We start from the raw sequence: 26,806 nt of genomic DNA on the forward strand, positions 1-26,806 counted from the left end.
ACGGGTTGTTTCCAGCCTCTATGGGGTTTTAAAGCGAAAGCTTTAGCAGCTTTGTAGAGCCAAGATGACCGGCGTGGTAAATTTGACCTGAGGGGCGGCGCCAGGAGCCGGTACGGCTCGCTTCTTTTTCGCACATGTGTCGCACGAAGTAGGCGGAGCTCACTTCTCTTTCCGCTGCTGCTTCATATTTTGTACTTCGCTCATCGTCTTCTTCTTCCTCTTCTTCTTGTTCTTCCCAGAAGTGGAAAACTTTATTCGTATTGCTACATATCTCCACAAATGCACAACGTTGCCTTATACAATGTCACAATGCCTTCCAATCCATTGACTACCCTTTCCCTCGACCGCCACCGCTGCCCATCTGGCTCACCCCATAGGACCACCCCTTTCAGAATGCTCTCGACATCTCTGTGCCGTCTAGACCCGGCTGTGGTGTTCTCGAGGTTCGCAGATAGCCATGGATGGATGAGTCGCGCGCTGGAACCAGGGCTTCGGCTGCTGCTTCTTGACGTTGGCAGACAGCCATGAACGAGTTAAACCACAGCAAACCTTTTCCGACTACGCTTAATAGAGGCTCCTCTCTGTAAACTAGGTTCATTCCCACATGCGTCTAATCTGACTTGCCATCAGAGCGTAACCATGCATAACAAAGCTTTCGCTTGCATAACCGGGCTTAGCCGAGCTAAGCCGCAGACACTTTTAAAGTGCACAAACACAGTGCTACTTCGAAGTGCGGCTGCCGCCTTCAATCGCGCTAGCAGCAAGCTAAAAGCATAGGTACGCAACCACCGTGCTGTTGATAGCGCATTAAGGCAAGTTGTAGTTGTTGAAGGCGTGTCTCCTGGACTCTGCTATGCATACGGTTCACCCCCTTCACGAGAACGGCCACACTATTTCGCGGTGATCCCGGCTGGTACAAATACAACGGCTATCCCCTCCAGCAACCACCTACACCTATTTGGTGTTCCTTAGAGCCATTGAAGGTCCTCAGGCGGCAGCGAACAGTGAAGTACTTCATGGGTCACTATCGAAACCTCTTAGCCTTGTCGCTTCAAAAAAGACTTCTAATGCAACTTTGTCTCCTTGAAGAGATGGTAGTTGGGCAATCCCTTCTTCAGCGGATCCGCAAGAGATTTGATTTGAGAGCCTACATGGTACTTAATACTATTACTTTTCTAGGTATTAATGTTCGAAGGCAAAAGAAATGGCTGATACTACCCTGGTCATTTCAGACCCTCCGCTGTAAGGTCACGTTTCCGCATGTTAGCGCAAAGCGCAGTTCCCCTTTAGCGACAACGCGTTCGCTGGTATATACTTAAACATTTGGAATAAGAGTAAGCCCGCCATCTTCACATTTTCACTGGTGGTTCTGTAGACAAGGTCAGAAGAACTAGCTCAGCGGCTTTTTACATTCCTTCTATGGACTATATGTGGTCTGCACGCTTTATTAAAGTATCCTCCACAACGGCCGAACGTGTTGCTATTGAGGTGGCTTTACGGAAGCTAGGGTATTGTCCTATTCTAACAGATTCAAAATTTGCCCTTCAAAGGTTAGAGCGCGGGTTGCCTACTGATGCCCTGTCTAAAGCTCTCTTCGCTTGGTGCAGAATCTGGACAACACAGGGTTTACTTTAAGTTTTCAATTGGTGCTCTCACAAATAAGTGTCAGAGGCAACGAGATGGCAGACAGTCTCGCACATAAAACACTATCACGTACTTCCTCAAAAAAAGTCCCTCGAGATTAAAAGGGACTCTTCAGAGAAATGGTACTCCACTATTTTGGTACCCTGTGCAGTGCGCCCCACAAGCCATGTTTGACCAAGCGACTCAGAAAACATCAGGCCATTCTACAACATCGAATTCACACGGGCTCTGCTCGTACTCCTGCCTAGGTGCATAAGATGGGCATGGCATCGTGCCCGCTATGTTCTATATGTGGTGTGTGCGGGGATATAGAACATTATACTATGTGCTGCCCAGAGTACAACGCGGAAAGGTGTGTGATGCTCGCTTCCTTCAAGAAGAGAGGAGCCCTTCACAGTACACTTAGAACATTAGAGACTTTTAGTATAGCGTACACAGACACACGCAAAGGAATATCGCACGCCAAAAATATCGTGACAGGCACTGCGCATGCGCTATACGATAGCCGAGACCGAACTCTTTCGTACGATAGGCCAGCGTACGCTGAAACTTGAGTTTATCGTTCGCAGCCCTCACGTACGATGGGAGATCAGCGTTGACAAGATGGCGGCGTCCAGGCCGCCCGCTTCAGAGTGAATTTGTCTCCGTTACCACGTTTTTGTGCGCGCTGGCGCCTATAAATGGCACACGGGGTTTTCGCTTTGCCTCGTGTAGCATTTAGCACAAATAATTAGCGAATATTTACCTCTATTTTTTATTTTGCACCGCGGCAGCGCACTCGTTAAGCCTGACAAGTAGCGTTGCTTTGTTGGTATGGCAACGCCATGAAGTGAATCGTCTTGGCTTGACTGCTTACACGCGTGTATCCGTAGAAATATGCTTGGCAGTACGGGGCTGAAAGGAGGCCGTTATGCACCATGATGGCAATACAAGGTAAAAGTCGTCAGCGCAGGAACACCAGCGTTAGGGAGTACAACAAAACTGCCACAGCAAAGAAACTGGCTCCGGTGCGACTTGGCTAGGTTTGGCTTGCGAGTAAAAAAAAAAAGCCCGAATGTGTTTCCTTATTCTAAACCAAGATGTCGCCACTGTAGTTTGCGTTCGCGCTTTCGTACGGCCAACTAAAAGCGCCGATGCCACACACGGAATAGCGGCCCATAATTTTCTAGCGTTTATCGTACGAAAGCGTCCATACGCTATACTAAAAGTCTCTATTGTCTACCCGAGTGGAAACCAGACAGGCAGAAGGGAGGCTTCACGCCTTCTTTTACAATTTTGGCAGGACGCTGATCTTGACTCCAGATGGTGACAGCTGGAATGGACGGTTTTACTGTGAGTGAATGTGAGCATAGATGGTGACTTCTGAAGGGGACTATGTTATACTGTGAGTGAATGTGCGTATAGACGGTCACTGCTGGAGTGAAATATGCACTATTATAAACGACTGCGCGCATAGGGGGGGCAGATTTCACAGATATTAGAACTTTTTTTGTACACATAAGTGACGCTGCGGTGGAGCAATTGGCGGCAGAATAAACAAGGCTAATCCCACTTGTAGCATACAACTCAACTTAGTGATGGCTCACTACGCAAAGCAGTAGCATCTTTTGTTCGTTCGCTTTAAACAAATATTTCATGGTTTTCTATGAGTGTGTAAATATGGTTGTTCCCCTTTGCGCTGCGGCACGTATTAATGCCATTTGCAGGTTGAAATAGCTTTCGAAAGGCTTTTTGTCGCTGAATTTTGGTGAAGGACGTTTCGTATTGAGGTTTATTCCAATAGGAAAGAAGCTTTATTTGCCTTTTCCCCCATGAACAATTTCTAAGCGTAGTTGGTTTAGCGGCATATGAGGAAGAGTTTAATTTCCCACATTATTAGCATTATTATTAGCATTTTATCCTAATGCATTTAGCAGCATTCATAAAGAGAGCGGGAAAACAACAGCCACATACCGATCAGGCATCGTCGCGGAAAAAAAAATAAGAAAAGAAACCCATACATCAGACTACTGCATTGAAGCAGCGAAGCGCAAGCACACTCCTCCATTACGGGCGAAGCTCTGTATGTCTAGTTTCGTGCAGTGGTTTATGAGTTTCAAACACGGTCCACTTTAAGGAAAACATCGAAATATTGCCCGCAATAATCCAGTCCTCTGCGCAGGTGCTGAGCTTTTGTCGCCGGCGGTCAAGTGGTGAGCAGATATCTAAAAACTTCCGTCCTCTCAAGCAGCCAATGCTGATTTAAAAAGTATTCTTCGTGAGTGCTGTTCGACGTACCATTACGATCGTTACGTAGCGCTCTAAAATATTATGTGCGCAGTACTACCGCGGACTGCCCAGCATTCTTACCACTGCATACAACTGAGCCCAGCGCGACGTAGCAGGTGACAGGCGACGCGAGCCATTCGTTGCGACAGGCGGCGATAACTCATCATCGCGCCCACTCCCCGGGGGACGTGGTAAACACAGCGCAGAGAGAGAACAAAACAGGCTCGCAGTACGAGACGACGAATAATGCAGGCGGTTTGCGTTGCGCCGCGGCGACAATTGTAATGAGAACCACTGCGGCGCGCGACCAGCGGAATGTGGCGTTGGAGGGAGGAGGAGGAAACAGCGAACGCAGAAGAACATAGGGGAGCAAATACGCATGGCACCCGCGACTGCCCAGAAATGGGACGCGGAGCCAGCCGCTTGCTGCGGCGAGATCCAATTTTTTGGCGGCACGGTCAGTGAGTCGGCGGGGATTAATTTCGGCCGATGCTGCCGTTGCGCATATCAGACCACGAGGCGGGACTAACCGGATTAAAAGATGGACGGTCTCACGTAATTTTGGCGTCTATTAATTCTTGCCTCGGCTGTGAAGAGCTCGGCACAAGCTGCAATTTCAAGCACGGATAAAATGCTACCTACTACTGGACAAGCACAGATTTGCAGGAGCTGTACACGTTTACATTACTATGGCATCTGCGGCTACGCAGCTGTAGGCAACTAGTTTTGCAGAGTGTTTTTCAAGTGGCGCTCAAGGAGCTAAGGAGGCAGAAAAAAGTGTAGTGAAAACATCGCCATTATTTTGGCCAACAACAAGAATCCCTGCATCGGTTTGGAAACAAAATTAACGTACGCTTGCACGCTCACGCACACACGTACCTACATGTACATACACGCAGGCACGTACACACGCACACTCGACGTTTACACACATTGGGCGCACGCGTGCACGCACGTATACCCACAATTACGAGCGCGCGCAGGTACGCACGCCCGCGCAGGCAAGCGCATTCCAAGTCTATAGACTTGTCTATAGACTATAGGAGGCTATATATAGCCTCCTATAATTTTTATGCCCGGTTATTTGCTCCAATAAGGCTATTCAGGATTGTTATCTACAAACCTGAGTCGCCAGCGCCGCTTCGCAAAGCGCCCCAGAAACAATAGTGTTCGTCGCGATAAGTCGATTTCTGCTCTGAGGCGCTCTTATCTGCAAGACTCCTGCCCAATGCGCTGCGCTTTGTGTTGAGTGGCGAATGCGCTTGCGATTCATAGGATTCACGTAAGATGCGATGCGTGCGCCTCACTGCGGATAAGCGCCTCACTTATTCATTCATTAAGACGAGCACCTATTTTCGACACTCGAAACGAAGCGGCGCTAGCAGACGATACCTAGAGGCGATCCGACAGCGCACTGAAGCCCGTTTTTCTACGCATGGTGCAACCGCAAAGAGCTGCATCAGTATTAGAGGGACTTTCTTCTAGGGTGGCGCTTGGCACAGGCCCCTAATTTTGATGCATGTATTGCGTTCGCGTCTACAGAACGCAACTTTTTATGTTCGTAGCACGTCGTTTTCTTTGTCGCATACGCTTATAATTCCGTTTTCAGGAGCACAGGAGAGTGATACTTTCTCCATGCAGTGGGCGTAGCCGCTGTTGCAGCAATGTACAAAGCACTTCTTCCTACTGAGCGCCTAATTATGCTCTCTTTGATTTGGCCAAATGGAAAAATATTCTCGACAGCGGATGAAGTAACAACTCCGAAGTTGCAGTCGAAGAAAATGCGCGAAATGATCCCCAAACCATTGTCCGCTGAGTTGTCGATCATGCACCAAGAGATGGTAGTTGGCGCCACTAAGTTGTTACTAATGGCTCCGCCAAACGAGTCATTTTACCACTGGAGTCTCCTGCGTTGCCGTCTCGATCGCTGCTAGAGTAGGCGACGCCAGTCTCTGGATTAGGAAAATAAAATAGATCACCTAATTTTCACTGTTAGAAACGGCACAAAAGCTCCAACTTTCTTTGAATTTGGCGCATTTCAGTGTTGCACTGTTTTCTTGTAGTCGATAAATGTCGCCGCAACGCTGGCATGTCGATGGAGCACTTTTCTTTCCCCCGCCTTGGCCTTCAATGCGACGGTCGGAGTCATTTGATCTCGGGGCCTATGACCGGGCACGTATAAACGCTATGGCTATATCTAAAGACAGACGTAAACGTTTTTCTTTGCCTCATCCTACTGGGCATGCGTTATTCAAGCAGCTCGCATAAATAGAAATAAAATTTTAAGATATTTATGGTTCGTTTTTAAAGGTCTCTGGCATGAAACCGCAATAATGGCTCCCGTTTGCCTGTTACCCTTGTCGATCCTTGTTTCTTTACAGGACTTTTCCACTAGCATAATCACTAGTCTTTTAAACTGTGCCTCAATTATCCGATGAATATTGATTAGGATGTCATCGTAAGCTGCCACAGTACAGTGTGCCCGTAAAGTCATGGTGTAATCTTGACCGGTGACGAGAAAGCAACAAAGGTGTATATAAGTGTGAAACCCGCACGAAATAAAAGCCTCTCTCGATTTCATACCTCTTCAATGCAAATCAATGTGGGTTCTATTTGTTTGAAGACTTATCACTTACTGATGACCTACCAGAACGGGGTTTTTCTACCGAAATTCCGGTTTCCTTCAACGGTTTATCCCAATGCTTAATGTTATTCCTATGGGGTGGTGCTTCGTTGCACACGCGCCCATATTCGCGTTGCACTTTGGTCATGGGTTCAAATTTGGCGAGCCCCAGGAGACAGTGTACCTTCCTCTGTACCGTCACATATGGACTGGCATGGCCGTGGATTGCTCTACTGTATACATGGTGTTACGTCATCACCTGCGCTTGCGCACATGCTGCCACATCATCCTACGGAAACTGTTAGAGTTTTCTTTCTTTTTTTGGTGTGAATTTTATATTTAGTTTCGTTTGTGGGGTTTAACATCCAAAGCGACTAAGGCTGTGAGAGACGCCGTAGTGGAGGACTCCGCAAATTTTGACCACCTGGGGTTCTTTGACGTGCACTGACATCGCACAGCACCCGGGCACTTTGCTTTTCGCCCTCATGGAAAAGCGGTCGCCGAGGCCGGGATTTGGTCCCGCATCCTTGGGCACAGTAGTCGAGCGCCTTAACCTCTTCGCCACCTTGGCAGGGAATATATATATATATATATATATATATATATATATATATATATATATATATATATGGGTGGCCACCCTATTGCAAGTGGCAAAGACGAACTGGGGGCGTAAGGCTCTGCTCCGCCTCGGTCGAGTACGGTGATACGGAATACTGACGTCTCGGACTGTTTGGGGAACGGCAGCGTAGGCATCCTGATGGATGCCCAAAGCTATCGCATCTTGCCATTACGAGTGACGCTTGAGTGTACCGCAAAAATGTGTTGCACTTTGAGAACAATGTCCGGCAGAAAAACACACACAAAAAAAGCAAAGAGAAATGCCTGTACAAGTGTAATCGAACTACCGCTTTTCAAGTTCATAAACGCATCGTTAATACATTGCGCTACTCACATGGTACCAAAATCCCTGTCGTCGTCGGCAGGAGCACGAAGCCAGAGGATGCATGTGCGCTTCATTGAAGCACACGAGCGAGAGTAGTAGTGACGAGTGTGTAAGGTCAACGTCGGGAGGATAGGCCAAGGACAACCTCTACGCGCTTGCCTATGCATTGCTCCTGGCATTCCCGAGTCATGAAACACATGGAATGCGGCTGTCACATCGACTGTATTGGTCTGCCAGCGGGCGTCCCCTCAAGTACACAGTGCGCGACAAGGTGCGGCATGCCAAAAGGGCTTGGCTAGCGGTGGTGAAAAAATCTGCTTTTCACAAAGAAGCGTGCTAATCTTCATCGTGCCCGGGGACATACTGGCGGACAACTCCAACTATGAGATGACTAGGCGACGAGGCCGAGGAGATACGACAAAAACGCAAGGAGGACGAAGCATTGAGACAACGAGGAGAGGCAGTCTGTCAGGAACGCCAACAACAACTAGTGGTAAGAGCTAAGACTTCAGACAAGCCCTTACAAAAATGGATATTGAATTTCTGTTACCCACGTAATGTGTTTTTGATGAGTCATCAACCACTCAAATGAGATTCAAGATTAGATGTGTTTTAACATCACATCCGCAGCAGACTTTCCTTTGAGATCACACATGAAGTTTTGTGCTTGGAAAACGCAACAGTATTTTTGGGTAGGATCTAATGTGGAAATACATTGACTTTCTCAAATGAGGAAATGTATACATCACTAAGTGAATATATATTATTTCTTTGTTAACTGCACACTTTCAGAGCCCTATGTTTTCATTTCTGATTAGCGTATGTAGCATGTTGCCTAAGAAACAATTTTTATGTGTTTTAACATGAGATCCGCAACAGACTTTCATTTGAGATTACGCAAGAAGTTTTGTACTTGGAAAACAAAACAGTATTTTTGTATAGGAGCTAATGTGGAAATACACTGACTTTCTCAAATGAGGGAAATTATACATCACTAAGCGAATGTATATTCTTTACTATGTTTTCATTTCTGTTTAGCATGCACTGTAAATACAAAAACAACTTTTTGGACATTTGTTTCATTCAAAACACGCTTACACCCTGCGTCTTGGATGTTTGTGCCATTGCAAATCACTTCTTGCCAAGCGAATGGGTGCTGTGGTTGGACAATATGCTTGAGGGTGTTACGGGCAAGGATATTTTTGCGTACGCGAACCGACGCACTGCCACACCGCCTCCAAGCTAACGGACGCAAGGCCGCTCCATTTCCAATGCCTCCTTGCACCTGCGAGCAGGCCGTTTTGGAGAGACCAGCAGGGGTACCCCGGCCTGCGCCGACGACGACGCGCGGACGTAACCCGAGTCGTGCGTTGACTCGGAACTGGACCGTCCTGGGAGCATGTGCGCGACCAGGGCACGAGAAGCAATGCCTTCTTTATAATGCATGATATTTTGCGTGTTTCTTAAGCTTTCGAGCTCCTTGCTCTGCGTATAGATTAGCCGAGCCCTCAGTCATCGCAACGCTTCCCGAAATGTTTAGATACAAATAAGATTTAGTTACCAGTAAAATAGTGTTGGCGCTGCTGCGCTTGCCGGCATTGAAGCTTGGTCGCACTTTTTTCCTTAAAGGTTCGTGCTACAGCTCCGTGTTCAGCGAAAATTACGCCCAAGGTAGCAACCACCGAAGAGCCAGGGCTGATAAATTTGCCAGCGATGCCAAACTCGACATGTTAAAATGACTGCAGTGGACAAAATAGTGCGCATAGGTATCTAGAACATTAGATGCAAGTTCTAAAGGTCAAGAAGTTGTAATTGTTAGAGCAGCCGCAATGGCCTGTACACTTCGAAACATGCTTCGAAACATTACGTCCCAATCTTATGAATGCAGTCCAGACATAAGTAGCAAATACGTTACCGACAGTACCAGCTGTCCTAGTGGCCGAGTGGTTAGCGTAGAAAGCTACGGAGCAAGAGGTACCGAGTTCGAATCGCGCCAGAGGTGCAGTTCTTTTTTTCGCTTAGTTTTAATTTTTTTATTTTTCAGCTTTTTTAATGTAGTTGAGGTGCTTCGCTACGTTTTAGCTTTTACTTTTTATCCAAAACTGCTCATTGGTCAACACTCATGAACAACACACAAGAAACAACACACACAAGGGCACGACGCCGCAGTCAGCATGTGGCATTCACCGTTACTGTACTTACAGGCAGCCATCCTTTGTGGCCTTCACTCCTGCGCTGAAGAACCATGGCCTCCCGGAATCGATAATCACGCCCGACTACCACCTTCACCGATGCGCGCTTGGCCGGATTTGACTGCTGCTGACGCATTCGTCTGGCCACGCGGAACCCTGGCTATCTCGGACGCAACCGGCGCGGGATATAATCGCCCATCAACAGCCGTTCCCTTCGGGCACGACGCCGCAGTCAGCATGTGGCATTCACCGTTACTGTACTTACAGGCAGCCATCCTTTGTGGCCTTCACTCCTGCGCTGAAGAACCATGGCCTCCCGGAATCGACAATCACGCCCGACTACCACCTTCACCGATGCGCGCTTGGCCGGATTTGACTGCTGCTGACGCATTCGTCTGGCCACGCGGAACCCTGGCTATCTCGGACGCAACCGGCGCGGGATATAATCGCCCATCAACAGCCGTTCCCTTCGGGCACGACGCCGCAGTCAGCATGTGGCATTCACCGTTACTGTACTTACAGGCAGCCATCCTTTGTGGCCTTCACTCCTGCGCTGAAGAACCATGGCCTCCCGGAATCGACAATCACGCCCGACTACCACCTTCACCGATGCGCGCTTGGCCGGATTTGACTACTGCTGACGCATTCGTCTGGCCACGCGGAACCCTGGCTATCTCGGACGCAACCGGCGCGGGATATAATCGCCCATCAACAGCCGTTCCCTTCGGGCACGACGCCGCAGTCAGCATGTGGCATTCACCGTTACTGTACTTACAGGTTGGTTACCTAAATGGTGCAGTCTGTCCAAAGTCTAGTGACTACTTTTTGTTTGCGGTGTCGTGCCCATACGATATGTGTTCTGCGTTAAGGCGAGTTATCTCGCTTCCATTGAGCCTGTGTCTTGCTTTTCTTGATATTTTGTTGTTATCCGGAGATGTTGAATCTAATCCTGGGCCAAACGCCGAGGATACCACGGATGTGCTTTCCACTCTGTTAGCAGCTGTGAGCCGACTTGAATTAGTACAGGCATCGATATTAAACGAGCTCAAATGTGCTAAAGAACAACACGACGTAACTGACAGCGAACTTAAACGTCTAGCAGATAGAGTAACCACGTTAGAGGCTACCCTCACTTCTCTCCATATTTCAAATAGCGCTGCACCTCAAATTGCACTCTCTAGCATATATAAACAAATAAGAAATGTTTCACAAAAATGTGACGATGCTGAGAACCGAATGCGACGGCCTAATCTTCTGTTTTTTGGCCTCAAAGATGACAGTAAAGAGGACTGGGCTGCTTCCGAGCATAAAATTACAAAGCTCTGCTCGGAATACCTTGGCATATCAATGAGTGGTAACCAGTTTGAGCGTGTTCACAGGCTAGGTCGGTTTTCACCACACAAAATCAGGCCTATTATAGCAAAGTTTGCTCATTATAAAGATAAAGAATACGTTCTGGCCTCAGCACGCAATTTGAAGGGTACTTCATTTTCAATCAGCCAGGACTTTTCGATGCCCACGCGGCATGCTAGAAAAAGGTTAATCGATTTCGCTGGCTTGCAAGACAAACCTTTCAAATTGTCTGTTGACAAGCTGCGTATCGGTAACTCCACCTACACCTACGACCCTGAGACAGATAAGGTAGTAACCTCAAACAGATAGCAACGATCTATTGTCGGCAGCTGCGCTCATGAGCACCCTCACAGGCCTGAGACGGCACGTTCGCTATCCATATCATATACTAACATTCGAAGCCTCATGCCTAAGCGTGACCAGATCTGTTCATTGCTAACCGACAATGACACTGACATTCTCATTTTAACCGAGACTTGGTTGCATGCTGATATAGCGGATAAAGAAATCCTCCCCGAAAACAACAGTTTCAGCATACACCGGCGTGATCGCAGTGACAAAAGAGGTGGTGGGGTCCTGATAGCCATAAGAAATACAATTTCGTCCTTTATTTTAGACCTGAATTCACCTTTAGAAATACTCTGGGTTGCTTGCACATCATCAGCAAATAGATTCTTGATAGGCGCTTGCTACCGTCCACCAAACTCTGGCCATTCATTTGTCAGTGATCTGCGTAACAGCGTAACTGCAGCTTCTGAGCTGTTCCTTACTGATAACGTTTACTTATTCGGTGACTTCAATTTTCCAAATATTGACTGGTCCCTTTTGACATCACCATGCAAAGTTTCTTCTGACTTTATCGACGTTTTATTAGATTTTAATCTGTTCCAAGTGGTATGCCAGCCAACGCGTGGCTCTAATATTTTGGATTTAATTTTCACTTCCGTTCCCGAAACACTGGGTTCTATTACACATCATGACGGTTTCAGTGACCACAAGCTGCTTAATTTAGACCTTCATATCCCCTTGACGCATGCAGGCAAGTCATCGAAGGTAATTAGAGACTATAATAAGGGTAAATTCGATCTTATCAATGCCGACCTAGACAAGTTCATCAGCGAGGAATTCCTGCCCTCGTTCTCTAATCGTTCTGTTGACGAAAATTGGATGCTGTTTAAAGACAGGATTTCTGTATTGGTTACCAAGTACATACCACTCATTTCAATTTCTAACGACAAAACAAATCCGTGGTTCACTAAACATCTTCGACAGTTAAGAAATAAGAAAAAGAGGCTCTACCGGAATGCCAAACGCGTGGTAAACACATCCACGTGGGCTAAATACAAATGTTGCCTAAAATCCTATATTTCCGCCCTGCGTAGCGCTAAAGAGAAATATTTTTCACGCGATGTACCATCACTTATGAAATCCAATCCTAGGAAATTCTGGCGGTTGATATCCCCCAACAATGACCCAGTTCCTATTTCCTTGCATGATGATAGTCAAACACCATTGTCCGACAGTGCATGCTCATCTGCATTTAATGCGTTTTTTACGTCTGTTTTTACAAGGGAAGACTATTCCAATGTGCCCATGGTAGCCGAACTTGATTACCCATTCATGGCACCAATCGACGTTACTGCAGAAGGAATCGCATGTATCATTAACAATCTTAAAGTATCCACATCTTCTGGCATCGACAACATCAACTCAAAATTTTTAAAGAACACCGTTAATGCTTCCAGCCTCATTTTATGTCATATTTTTCGCCAATCATTATCCGTTGGTCAGCTACCTTTGGATTGGAAAATCTCTAAGGTAATCCCCGTGTTTAAGTCTGGAAACAAACATTTACCGGACAACTACCGACCGATTTCACTCACGTGCATTTCCTGCAAATTACTCGAACATATAATTGCATCCCATGTTTACCGTCACCTGGAATCTAATCACTTTTTCTTCGCTAATCAGCATGGATTTAGGAAGGGGTACTCTTGCGAATCACAGTTATTGGAATTTTCTACTGATATACACTTTAATATGAATAATAACCAGCAAACAGATTGTTTTTTTCTGGATTTTTCGAAAGCCTTCGATAAAGTAGCCCATTGTCGCCTAATAGAAAAACTAGTCGCTCTTAGACTCGATGACCATACGCTATCTTGGCTCCGTAACTTTTTAACGCTGCGTCAGCAGTTTACTGTGGCTTTTCCTCGCCCCTATCCGATGTAACTTCCGGTGTCCCGCAAGGCAGCGTACTCGGCCCTTTACTTTTTTTGATATATATTAATGATTTGCCTAGTAATATTTCTTCTCAACTGAGGCTCTTTGCGGATGATTGTATTATCTATCGCACGATTAACAACACCGACGATCATCTAGCTCTTCAGGCTGATCTTAACACCATTTCTAACTGGTGCCAGACCTGGCAAATGACTCTTAACGTTAATAAGTGCAAGGTTATGACGTTCACCCGCAAGAAGACCGTATCCAAACTTAATTATTTATTAAATGACTCTGTTGCATCCCAAGCCTCATCTTACAAATACCTAGGTATTCATTTCACGCCCAACCTATCGTGGTCCTTGCACATTTCCAACATTCGTAGTAAAGCATCAAAGACGCTAGGGTATTTCCGCCGTAATTTGCACAAGTCTCCGCCCACCGTACGTAGCCTCTCTTACTTAACTTTCGTCCGTCCGCAGCTAGAATTTGCTTCAGCTGTTTGGTCACCGTATCAAAAATATTTAACTTGCCAACTAGAATCTGTGCAGAATAGAGCCGCTCGCTTCATTTCAGGCAATTACAAACCATACTCCAGCATTACAGTAATTAAACAGGACATTTCGCTTCAGCCATTAGAACTTCGTCGACAACTCGCCCTTTTATGCCTCTTTCAGAAATATGTTCATAGCCCGAGACCATGCATGCCCCTTTCCCCTTGAAGCTCCATTGCGCACATCATCGCGGCTACATAATAATGTCAGCTTTCGACGCATTTCTGGCAAAACGCTGGCGTTCAATTCATCTGCACTCCCACGAGCCATTTCACTGTGGAATAGTCTTCCCGACACAATCGCTTCTGAAGTTGACCAGGCGCTGTTTCGAAAAGCGCTGGAAAAGTTGTATAGGAAATAAATAGAACATGTCATTGGGTGTTATTCGTGTTTTTCATTCTTTTTCATGACCTTGATGTATTTTGCTTTTGTATAATCTTGTCTCTTGCCGTTGCCTGTAAGTAATTAATTTTGTGCTTCACTGTTCATGTGCCCCCCTTACCCAATGCTCCGCCTTAGGAGCCTGTAAGGTATATTGAATAAATAAATAAATGCACACATTAGGTACCAACCAGAAACACGGTGGCCAACTTTCTTGTGAAACTCATTAAAAGTGCATCAAGAAAATGTATAGAAATGTTAATGTGCATGATGAGGAATGTAATTACCATTTAATCAGAAACTCATTAAGCTTTTTTGTAAGGGAAGGTGGTCACAAACGTTTCAACGAGTCATTCACTTAAAACCCCTTCGGCAGTGCGTGCAATGTGGGCGATCGTATGAGTTCCGCCAACGACTTGATTTTTGTACAGCTGTAGTTCTCGAATACGGCCAGTTCAAAGGCGGATACATTCCAAGACACACCTTGGCTGTAACGCAGTAAAGATTTCTTATTGTCACTCCTAAGCAGCCTTAAATGAATCTACCTATTTTTCTCTTCCACAGCTGCGTGACCTTTTAGTGAGGAGAGAACTGCTAAAGGGTGGATTCTGGAGAATTCTAGAAAGGGTGGTGGTACTGGAGGAGAAATGCCTCATTATCAGCGGCTACAGACAAAAGCCGCCTTTTTAACGGAGCAAAAGGCCTCATTCTCCAAAAAGTTTGGGTCGGTGTTATGAGCGAAAAAATCGCGGGCATGTCTCAGGCTGGTGATATGACCGGGCACTGATGGCTGGTCGGGTTGTGTGACGTCACGAAAGGACATAAAATGACCGAGTAAGGGGAAGCTCCCAACTCAGGTAGGTATTTTCTGATGAGGGGGTAGATGAAAATCGGTACCTCTGGCACCCTTGGATTCGGGTCAGACGTTTTATGCCTAGGTCATGGAGACACGTTCATGCGGCTGGGTTTAAAACGTTATTTTTCCATATTTCTGTCGGATGATGTTTGAGATAAAGTGTTATCTTTCAACTTTGTGTTAATGAGTATATGTAATCCGCAAGGAAAGCTGCCGGCGGAGGCCATTAAGCTCGCGCCATCCCCTAAATATGGAGCTTATGTATTCTGTGCTGGGAGCCTGTCAATGCGTGCTGCGTACAGCAGCTGGCAGGAGTCACGTCTGCTTACTGTCCGTTTCATGTATCCTGAGAGGAACTAATAAACGTGGAGTCTTCCTTCCTCGCTCGCCGAGAGCAGATGTCTTTCTGGCCGCTCCTCTGAGCGCCGGATGTACGGCGTCGAGTGGCCTCGCAGGACATGCGCCTAAGCGGCGCCGCGAACACTACATATTCCTCTTTATTTTCCTCTTTGTGACACTTTACTTCTGATGCAGTGAATGAACAGGCTAGCGAACCTGGAAAGTCAACCTCACATGTAAGCAAACAAGTTTTCGCGGCACAAGTAATCCGGCGCATTAGAGGGGTTGGCAGTGCTACGTGCACAGAGGCAGTCGAAGACAACAGTTTGACCATTGTTTCAAAATAAAGGATCAGAAATGCGGAGAATTTTCATAATAAAGTTGTGTCCGGCTCACAGATCCAAGTTAAATTGGGCGACATTACCTATTTACGAAGGCATATAAACTTGCCTACCTGCCGTCGCCTGTAGAACAAGAACAGAAAGGCGACATCATGAGCAGGAAGCATGCCTCCAACTGATCTGCTCAATATGGGTCCAAAAGCGCACTGGGAGTTGTCGCCATTAATGAAGAAAAGAAATCAGAGGGCAATGTGGAATCTACACTGCAGAAAGAAGGAAGCCGGAGCGTTGCTGCTGCACCTTGTGCATCACGTATAATTTTATTATCATTATCATCTAAATGCAGCTTCATTATCATGCTGGTTTTATCATTGTTACTGTCACTAACTGCGGAGTCGTTGTCATCGCTACTATCTTCCTCAGGGTAGACAAGGAGAATTATGATGGATGTTTCACGTACCCGGGCGAGGCGCATTTGGTTAAAGCGCTCGGCTGGAGTTCCGAGGGATGGTCGTTTGATTTCCGGTGGAGGCAGGACTTTTATTTTTCTCAGGACGTCATCAAGAAGATTGACAAGTGACACATCACCGCACAGAACCCATGCACAAATCCCGCGCACAAGTCTCGCGCATGGAATTTCGTTCCATGAGCCTGGAAAGGCTTTCGCCTAAATACAAAGTAAGCAGACAGCATCCTATTTAAGGTATTGCACACATACTCATCGGCTGGTGTAGGTAAAAGTATATCCGGCAAAAATGTCCCCGGAAAGAAAGGCCCTTGAGGAAGCGGCCTCTAGAAAAAAAAAACGCGTCCTCAATTCAAACATTGTTCATAAAGAAGGAATAGTCCAGCAACTCATTTGGCAAAATAAATTTGCTAGCCCTTTGTTCCTAAGCACTTTAAAGAAATAGTCTACTGCCAGAGACGAGTATAAAAATATTGACATATTTCAGCAGACGTTACCACTTTGTGGCAGTATTTGGGGAAGAACTCACGGTTTAAGTAGGAATTGATATCTCAAATTCGTCGGAAAAGTCAGGTTTTTGCGGATGGTGCTGCCATACTGTGTCTTTATTGCTACTAACATTTCATCTCTTTGAAGCGTCCCAAATGAATATACCACGTGCTATGATCATGCCACAGCGTCTTAAAGACAGGTATTTATGTTCATTGGAGCATAAGGCAGCCTACGTCTTTCTTTTCCAATAAATTACAGCATCTTGTATTGTTTATTCTTGCTTGTTCGCTTTCAAAATGCTTACAAAGCCGAAAACAACACAACCAAAGACGGTGCTATACTTCTAGCGGCCCTGCCATCAGCAGTGCTATAGGCGAAAACGGTTGTTCGTACCTGCGGTGATCGATTGTCACTAGGTTTACTTGGATATTTATGCAGTTCATTCTATTTCAGGCTAATTTGGTACTCGAAACTATAGTTTGAAACATATATGCGCATCTTTGTTATTAAAACGGTCTGCACGCGACTTGAGCGGCGTGGCAGTCACTCTGTTCATAGAGTTGCATTGAGTGCACCAGGTGGCAATACTAACCGTTTTTGCTGTCCACGACGTCAGTGTTTGCAGACGCGGACTACACCAGTGAGAAACAAGGCTACCATATGGACAACATTACTTTTTGAATAGTTCTGCCGTGTTTCTGATCTCCACATCCGGTTATCTGTTAATTTGGGGCGGGAACTTTGCAGTGAAGGAATAAATTATTGATACATTCAGCAGACACTTCCTTTAAGGTTTCATTAAGATAGGTCTCATCAGCTACTAATATTACTCATTAAGAAGCCTACTATCAGGTAGTTGAACTCGTAGTATTTAGGGATCACTCACTGCAGGAGAGGTCACTGAAATACCCTTACAGATGTTCTGGTGATGAGAGTCAGCTCTTTCGTGTAGAATTCTTGCCACAGTACGGGTGTTGATAGAAATTTTGTACTTGGGAAACCAGGGCTAGCATCAGCCGGCCGTTAACAATGGCCACTTGGAGCACACTGCTCGCAGAGACTGGCCCGCTGAAGGTTACGGTCAGCGCACCTTTCATCTTGCAAAAAAAAAAAAAAAGAGAGAAAAGCCCAAACGAGGGCGGCGCTCTCGACGGGGCCGCTGCTGGAGTACCAGATCAAACCACGACAGTGCAGCGCAGGCATGCCATGGAACATCACTTTACAGCACTTTGGCCAGTGATGTCATTGAAGCACAGAATGATCCCCAGAGGCACCATGCCCTCTCCAAATAATGTTCTGCTACCTTCCTTATTTTTGTTATGAACGCCCTGCATCAGGATGCTATCTTGGGCCGTCTGGCACTTCATATCGAACTGGTGAAAGCGCTGTTCCACACAATGCTGCAGCACGCCACGGGGATGCGCATTCAGCGACTTATAGTACAATGAGCAACTACACCGGGTCAAACTACAAAAAAAAGAAAAAAACACTCTGAGAAAAATTCAAACTAAGTTCAAATTGAAACTACGAAAGAAGATGCAAATGCAAAATCAGTTAAAGCCGCTGAAGGTAGAAGCCATTCAATGATAAGCCATCCATCAGGAGGCGCGAATTGTGACGTTACAATATGTTTCATTCCACCCGTTGGGGGACAATTTTTTCCCCTTCGCAAATGGGAACTTTTTTTCTTCCGCGGAAGCGTTTCTTACAGCGCCATTTTTTTTCCCGCGGGCGTTTACACCGGGGCCTTATTTTTGGGGTGCTTTTATCGGTACCCACTCATTAGCATACAATCGCAAGGTACTAATGAACATAAAAGACTCCACGAGAGACATATTGTTACGTGGATCACCCAAGCATCATCGTGTTCTTCATCGTCGTGGTAGCAAGCGCATCATTCTCTTCTATCTTTTCTTGAACATCTACACCATCACGTCACCATCGACTTCAAAGAAACGATCGGGACGATCGCGCGGTGGCCCCGGGAAGTGTTGCGAAGATCGGCAGTGGCGCGAGAAGAGCCCTCGCGCTAGGCCAGACATTAAAATCATTCTTCACCCTATCGACATGTTGTGCTGTCTTCTTTAGTGGCGTATACGTAACAATATGAACCCCCGTTCATTCTCAAGTTCTGCAAGGTTCCTTTGTGTGGTCCAGCAGCAAGCATCTCTGACTTGAAATCAAAACGCCGTGGAATCGAATCCCGCTTGACATTTTCACTGCTGAACACTTTTTTTATGCGAAATTAATTACACATTTCTCATTTAAGACATGGGGATATTTTGAGTTCGCATTACGCATGCCGCTTTAATGAATTTTGTTCTACGCTGACATGAAGTTTCAGGTGTGCGTTGCGGGATCTTTGACATGACCGCGCAAGGTCACGTTTTGTGACATTATGACCCTGTGGACTAAACAAGGTAGATAGATGTACGCTGGTAGCGAACGCCCCATATACAATCCTGAGTTCAAAACATGGCGGTTGATGGGCACATCAGCACCCTCTACTAACTGGCAAGGGGGGGGGGGGAGGGGGGCAATCAAATTTAATAAAGTTGAATGACGTCAGGGCTACGTATGACATTGGCGCGAATCATAGTGCCATTTTTTATCGATGCACCCTGCTGTATTTTCGGGGCCGTTCTTTTGAAGGGTGCCTTTGAGCACTCGACAGCCCTTGTCATTCTATTGCGCCCGAATCCTGTTATTTGAGTGCAGTTGGCAAGCACATCCAACAATTAGAACGTTGCACAGAATGGAAACAAAACAGCACCTCTTCCAAAGGAACAGGCTCAGCATACCTGCACAATATGACCGGCAAAAGGTTGGTTTTAACCGCACAATTCGCAATAAAGTGCCGAACAAGTATAGCTCGACAATATTCGTGCTTTATTATATGAAGCCCACAAATACAGTGATAAAGCACACCAGAAAAATGTACAACAAAGCAAAGACTGACCAACATATGTAAGATATTGCAATGCGCACATGTAAGGCAGACTACACATGCGGACGGGAGCAAACATGTGAAAGTCCTGCGGGAAACAATCTGATGTGACACAGGTGGTATGGAACCCTCGCTGTTGCACGGTGTGTTACTCCTTCGCATGCGGCAAACCCAGTTTTTAGGCGCCAAGCGCTTTGAAAGGAATGAAAAGCGTGCCACAATGGCGCAAAAAGACAGCGCTGGCCGCACGTAGAACGAGAAAACGACGGACTTACAAAAGTAACAAGCATCCTAATAGCAATGACTGAGAAGCAACTTGCATGCCAGACAAAAACTTCACAACCGGCACATTTCATACAAGCGAGCTAACTTCGTGCCAATCCCGGGATACCATCGCAGACAGCCTGACAGAGACGATAAGAAACTGCTTCGTTGCATCCTTTACAAAGCCGCAATGCCTACAAATTTTCACCAGTGCCACTGCAACGTAAAAAGGGGACGCACCAACTGTTCTAAACATTAAAAAATTAAGTGTGCTATTAAAGTAGGTTTCCTCTTTCATAAAAAAAAATAAAGATACGTTTATTGTTCTTGCGTTGGTGCATAAGTTTTTAATTTAGAGTTTATAATTCCTTTATTGAGTGTTTGGATGTGCTGCTGTCGCGCTATACCGATTTCAGGCTCGTCCTTCGCCACCAGTTTACTACTGCCATGAACTAAGCAGTAGCATTTATCCACAAATGGCCGGCCGACGACGGGACAGTGCTGAGTTTTCCGCTTAAAGGGAGCATTAAAGTTATCGCTTTAAAAATCCGCTTCTTGTTGTGTCGGTACAGAAATAAATCGCCCCATATCATGAATAAAAGAATGACCCACTGGCTGGCCACACGGAAACGATCGATGCGTCGTACTTTATCTACGTAAAACCGAGTGCGCACTCAAGTCGGGATCCTATCCAGCAAGCACATCAACGTTACCAGACACCAAAGTGTCGCGTTGTCAGAGGCTGCCAGTGGCACGACATTTAGAAAAAAAATGCTTAGACTTATCCTACAATTAGGACATATCAGGCATAACTTGAGGCCAAAAATTATTGCTAAAGCAAAAGTCAAAGGTCGAGAATGGGGTGTGTGCTTGGCGAGGGTGCTGGAGAGAGGGGGGGGGGGGGGGGGGGGAGGCTTTGCAGAACGACCGAAGTAAATTTTTAAAAATATAAGGAGAGCACTATGCAGAGAACTCAACTCGAATGGCCGTACGACATGGGCTGGAGATAATGAGCGGAATCGTTGGAAAGATATCTTTCAAGACCATCGTTATATGCACACGTTGACTGCTCGTATCCTATAGGAAGAGCAGCGTGGTCCATATAATGTGCAGCGATGGGAAAGAGGGTCTCTTTAGAAGACCTGAAACGTCCCGCATAAAATCAACCATTTGCGGCATAGCGTGTCAAATGACTTCCGATTTTTCGCATCGAATTTTTTATCATCTGTTTGCTCATACCAGCTCATGTCCTCAGGCTTGCAGGAAAGGTTAACAGAACGTCCTCGTTTCACTTCTTCTCTTATTACATAATTGCTCTTTCGATTCCTGCCAGGATATCAAATAGCTAGAAATAAACCAGAATTCTAAAACATTTTAACGTAGTGAAATGCAAAATTTGTATTTTGTGAGCGAGAATAACACAAAACTCCGTATTTTATGAGGGTCCAATCAAAGAACAAGTGTGGCTCGCGTCTACGTGCAATGCTGACGTTTCTGCTGTGTGTGCGTGTGTGTGTGCGTGTGCGTGTGTGTGTGGGAGAGTGACTGAGTGTGTGTGTGTGTGTGCGCGTGCGAGCGTGCATGCGTGTGTGTGTGTTTATTTATTATTATTATTATTATTATTATTATTATTATTATTATTATTATTATTATTATTATTATTATTATTATTATTATTATTATTATTATTATTATTATTATTATTATTATTATTATTATTATTATTATTGAATCCTCAGGACCGGAGGCATAATATAAAAAATACAGAAACAAGAACAGGGAGTGCTACAAAAATAATTGTGCTATTCATAGAATGTTAACTAATACGTTGCGGAAATGTTGGTTATCAGTGATGACGATTTAAGCGGGAAGTTGGTTCGATTCGCGTGAAGTACGAGGCCAGAAAGATTGAAATCCTGACACAGTGTTAAATGTGTGAATTCCAACCTTTGTGACGATGATCGGAGCGGTGCGACCCGTAGTGGGGAAGAGGAATGAGCGCGTTCCGTAGAGTGAAATGATGGTACTGTTTATGAAAAAGACTGAGACGAATTATTTTTCGCCGGCACACTAAGGATTGTAAAGCGAGGAAAGTTTCCATGCTGGTTGCGCTTGCACCGCGATTAAAGTTAGACAATATAAAACTTGCTGCATTATTTTGGGCCAACTCGAGTGAAGTAATTAATTTATCGTGATGGGGATCCCATATAGCAACTGCGTATTCAAGTTTAGAACGGATTAGTGTTGGTAAATCGATAACTTAAGAGATGACGGAGCTTTCACGACGTTACGGCGTACGTAGCCCAACATACGGTTAATGTTGTTAACAATGTACTCGGTATGGTGTGACCAGGTGAGGTCTGCAGAAATGTGGACATCCAAGTAAATGTATGTAGTGGCAGAGTCGTGGGTACGTTATTTACTGTATTCGGAGGGAGTGTTAGCGTGTCGGGATACTCTCATAACTTTACATTTGCCAATGTTTATACTCCGTTTCATACATCAGGTGCAACGCAGCGAAAGCTACGCAAGTAGTCCGCAATAAAAAAAAAACAGGAGGCGTATCACTACGCGCTCGTTCTGTAGGCGAGTGGTTCCTGCCAAAACGGGCTGTATTCCGAGCATACACGTTTGCAATAACATGCTTCGCATGCTTAGACATCTTCACAGAGCGGATCTTATAGAAAAAATGCGCACCAAAGAACCATTTTCTCAAAAAGAGATGCGCAGCGCGGAGGGCACAGCCAGCGCCATCTGGTGGCACAGCTGGCAAGGTTGCGGGGCAGCAAAACGCGGCACGAACAAAAACGACATAAAATAACATACAGATTAGCCGAATCCGACATTTTCTCCCTAAAAAAGGTGCTTTTTATGAAGTTGATGGCAAATGTAAAATGTATTAAGCTTGCAGACAAAGCAACTATTATTTTCTCTCGTCAAGATCAGGCTCAATTTTTTATCCCGGATGCGGAGAGCGCAAACAAGAGCTGTAGCTTTGGTAGTACTGCACTTGATGTATGAAACGGAGTATAGGTCCAAACGCCGATTGTTGCACCAAGAAGTAATGTAAGAAAGATCGCTTTGAAGAAGGTTAGCTTCGTCAGGTGATTTTATTTCACGAAAAACAACACAATCGTAAGCGAACAGATGGCTGTTCGATCCTACTTTGAAAGGAAGATCGTTGGTGTAAATGAAAAACAAAAGTGGCCCAATGACTGATCCAATTGAGGTACACTCGAATAAACATCACTGAAAGGTGAAATATTCCCGCGAAACCTTCAAAACAGTATTTGTTGTTTTTTAACAGCCGCCGACATACAGGCTTATCACTCTGATTCTGGACCGCGTATCAGTTCCGTATTCTTTGTTTGTTAATGCTCGATGTCGCGAGTCACACCTTTATCAGTTTTGTTGTAGCGCAAGATGCACCGAGATCTGTCTCGCAGGTTCCGGCCACTCGGGTGTCTTTCCACAATGTTCCAGCCCGTGCTGGTAGCTGTTTGGGACGCTATCTAGATTGTTCTGTGCAGCCTTTAAATTGAGCGTTGCCGAGTGTGACGGGCATTCTTTGTTCGACGATCGACGAGCACGTTTGTTTCTATCGCGGCCGCCGAGTTGCTTAGTTCTTTTGCGGGCGCAAGTCAGCCCAAATAAAGAGTTTCTTTAGTGCAATCATCGACCCCTTCATTTGTGTCATCGACTTCGTCACCACTACGTGACATCTGGTGGAGGTGCTGCCTTTGATCCTTCAAGCGAAGACCCAAGCCGTGTTCCTGTCGCCCTGGAAGACCAGCCTACAGGTCACCGAGCCAGCCGCCGACTTCAAGGCCTACAACCCGAACATGGTCTGCTGCCTGAACCCATTCGATCTCGGAAGGCATCGATGCTGACAATTGCCCAGCCTACAGAACCGGTTGTTTTCGTCCAACCCCGTGAGCCCCCCTGCTTCCATGGACTACCGGATGAAGATGCGGGAGATTGGATGGACCTTTTCTACCGTGTGGCAGATTACAACGGCTGGAACGACGCTGCGAAACTCAGGCAGGTCTACTTTGTTCTTCAAGGACATGCCCGAATTTGGTTTGAAAATCCCGAGACTTCTTTCAAGGATTGGGAGACATTCAAAGCACAGTTCTTGATGGCATTTAAAAGTTCTGTCCGAAAAGAAAGAGCTCAGGCCCTCCTCCAATCAAGAATTCAACTACCAAACAAGCCCGTCCTGGTCTACGTAGAGGACATGAAACGCCTGTTTCGCCGCGCCGACCCTAAAATGACCGAAGGTGAGAGAGTGAAATTCCTTGTGCGAGGAGTTATAGTCGCTTTTTGCGGGGCTTGTCCGGAACCCGCCGAAAACTGTGGAAGAATTTGAATGTGAAGCATCGGCCATCGAGAAGACGTTGGACACCCGGATGCGCCACTACGAGCGACCACTTCAACCAGACTACTCATGCCACTACCCCAGCGCATCTGCAAGCGGAGAGAACCTTCGGGACCTCATCCGGGAGATCGTGCGAGAGGAGCTCCGCCGAATGCTGCCATCATCGCAACAACCCCAGGTGGCGACGCTCGTGGACGTCGTCCGTGAAGAAGTTCAGCAGACTCTGGGCGTTCCTGAGGCGACGACTCCGACGGCTCCAGAGCATGGATCAGCAGCGATAGACCACGCAGCTGCTTTATGTCGTGCTGCACCCCGACGCGACCTCCCAGGCCCTCGTCGCTACCATACTGCTTCCGAAAGCCGCTCCTTGGTCCCCGCCCGCCAAGCCTACCAACGACCCCCAAGCCCCAGAAAGTGCGACGCCTGGAGGACGGCAAACAACCGACCGCTCTGCTTCCATTGTGGTGAGGCAGGACACATCCTCCGTCACTGCCCGTAAAGGCGGATCGGCCTCCGTGGTTTCGCTGTCGATGCTCCACGACCCCGTCCGGGCGAGCGACCCCAGGAAATCAACGACTTCCTGCACAGCGGAGAGCACTCGTCGCCAAGGCGTCTGTCACGCTCGCCATCACCGTACAATGCCCGATTTGCGTCGCCGGGCCGCGGTTACGTGCAAGAACGGTCTCCTAGCCCCCGTAGGGGAAACTAAAGGCAGCAACCTTTGGAGGTGAGGTTGCTCAACGGCGAAAAGACGAAGATCCTCCGCCGCCGACGACCACTAACGACGACGCACCCATTTCATCGCCGCTCCACACGACGACATCGACGACAACACGACCAGAGTGCGAGCAGACACTGCCGCCCAGCGAAGAAACAACGGTATGCCGCGGCCATGACATGAAGAAACGACGGAGCCGAGATCGGACACTAAGGCCCACGTGCAATGCGAGGACGCGAACAAGTGACCTTGAAGGTCGCTTGTTCGACGGTCGCAGAGTCGCAGAGTCGGTTGATCGACGGTCGCAGAGTCACTGCCCTTGTAGACACCGGAGCTGACTATTCAGTCATCAGTGGACCGTTAGCCTCCCATCTTAGGAAAGTTACAACCGCTTGGGATGGCCCGCTGATTCGCACCGCAGGCGGCAACCTGATTACTCCATCGGGACGATGCACTGCAAGAATAACCATAAATGGGCGTACTTACCCCACTAGCTTTGTGGTCGTCCAGCAGTGCTCCCGCGACGTGACTTTAGGCATGAACATTCTAAATGAAAATAGGGCTATCATCGACCTGCGATCCAAGTTCATCAAGCTCTCTGCAGAGAAAGCCATTCCTGCTACGATGACGTCGACGCATCACATCGCTCTAAACGTCCTCGATGAAGAATTGACCGTCCCGCCCCGATCAAGCATCGCAGTCTGCGTAGGTAGCGCAAACATCGAAACCGCTGAAGGCATCGTCGAAGGAAATATCCAATTGCTCTTAGAACGAGGTGTCGGCATCGCAAGAGGCATCGCGAAATTCCGGAGAGGTCAAGCTCAGGTGCTGGTAACCAACTTCACCGAAAAATACCGGCATCTCAACAAGGGCACGACGATCGCTTTTCTCGGCGAATCAGCGGACCTCAAAGATGTATTCACCCTCCACGACCAAACGCTGGAAGACGCACCAAACCTATGCCGTCAGCCCAAATTTGACATCAACCCGGCATTGACCCACAGTAGGAAAGACCAGATTCTCAGTCTTCTTCGAAGCTACGGGGAGTGCTTCTCGTCATCATCGAAGGTACGACAAACACCACTGGCCAAGCACCGAATTATAACGGATGAACACGCCCGACCTCTGCGCCAAAGCCCTTATCGTGTATCGCCGCGAGAACGGCATGCCATTCGCGATCAAGTTGAGGAAATGCTGTGTGATGACGTAATCCAGCCATCGAACAGCCCCTGGGCGGCACCAGTCGTTTTGGTTAAGAAGAAAGACAGCACACTTCGCTTCTGCTTTGATTACCGCCGCTTGAATAGCATAACGAAGAAGGATGTCTACCCGCTTCCCCGCATCGACGACACTCTCGACCGGCTCTGCAATGCAAGGTACTTCTCATCGATGGACCTGAAGAGCGGATATTGGCAAATTGAGGTCGACAAAAGAGATCGCGAGAAGACCGCATTCATCACACCAGACGGCCTTTATGAGTTCAAGGTGATGCCATTTGGCCTCTGCTCCGCACCAGCCACGTTTCAACGAGTAATGGACACACTCCTGGCAGGCTTGAAGTGGCAAATTTGTTTGGTATATTTGGACGACGTTGTTGTCTTCTCGTCAAACTTTGAAGACCACCTAAAACGACTACAGACAGTGCTGGAAGCCATCAAGTCATCGGGACTAACGCTAAAAGCAAAGAAGTGTCACTTCGCCTACGAAGAACTCCGGTTCCTAGGTCACATCGTTAGCAAGGACGGTATTCACCCAGACCCGGAGAAAACAGCTGCAATCGCACAATTCCCACCCATGGAGGAAGAAAAAAAACTAGGATGG

This window comes from Amblyomma maculatum, unplaced genomic scaffold, assembly GCF_055883805.1.
Source record: "Amblyomma maculatum isolate TAMU_Amacu unplaced genomic scaffold, ASM5588380v1 scaffold_13, whole genome shotgun sequence".
Lineage (NCBI taxonomy): Eukaryota > Metazoa > Arthropoda > Arachnida > Ixodida > Ixodidae > Amblyomma > Amblyomma maculatum.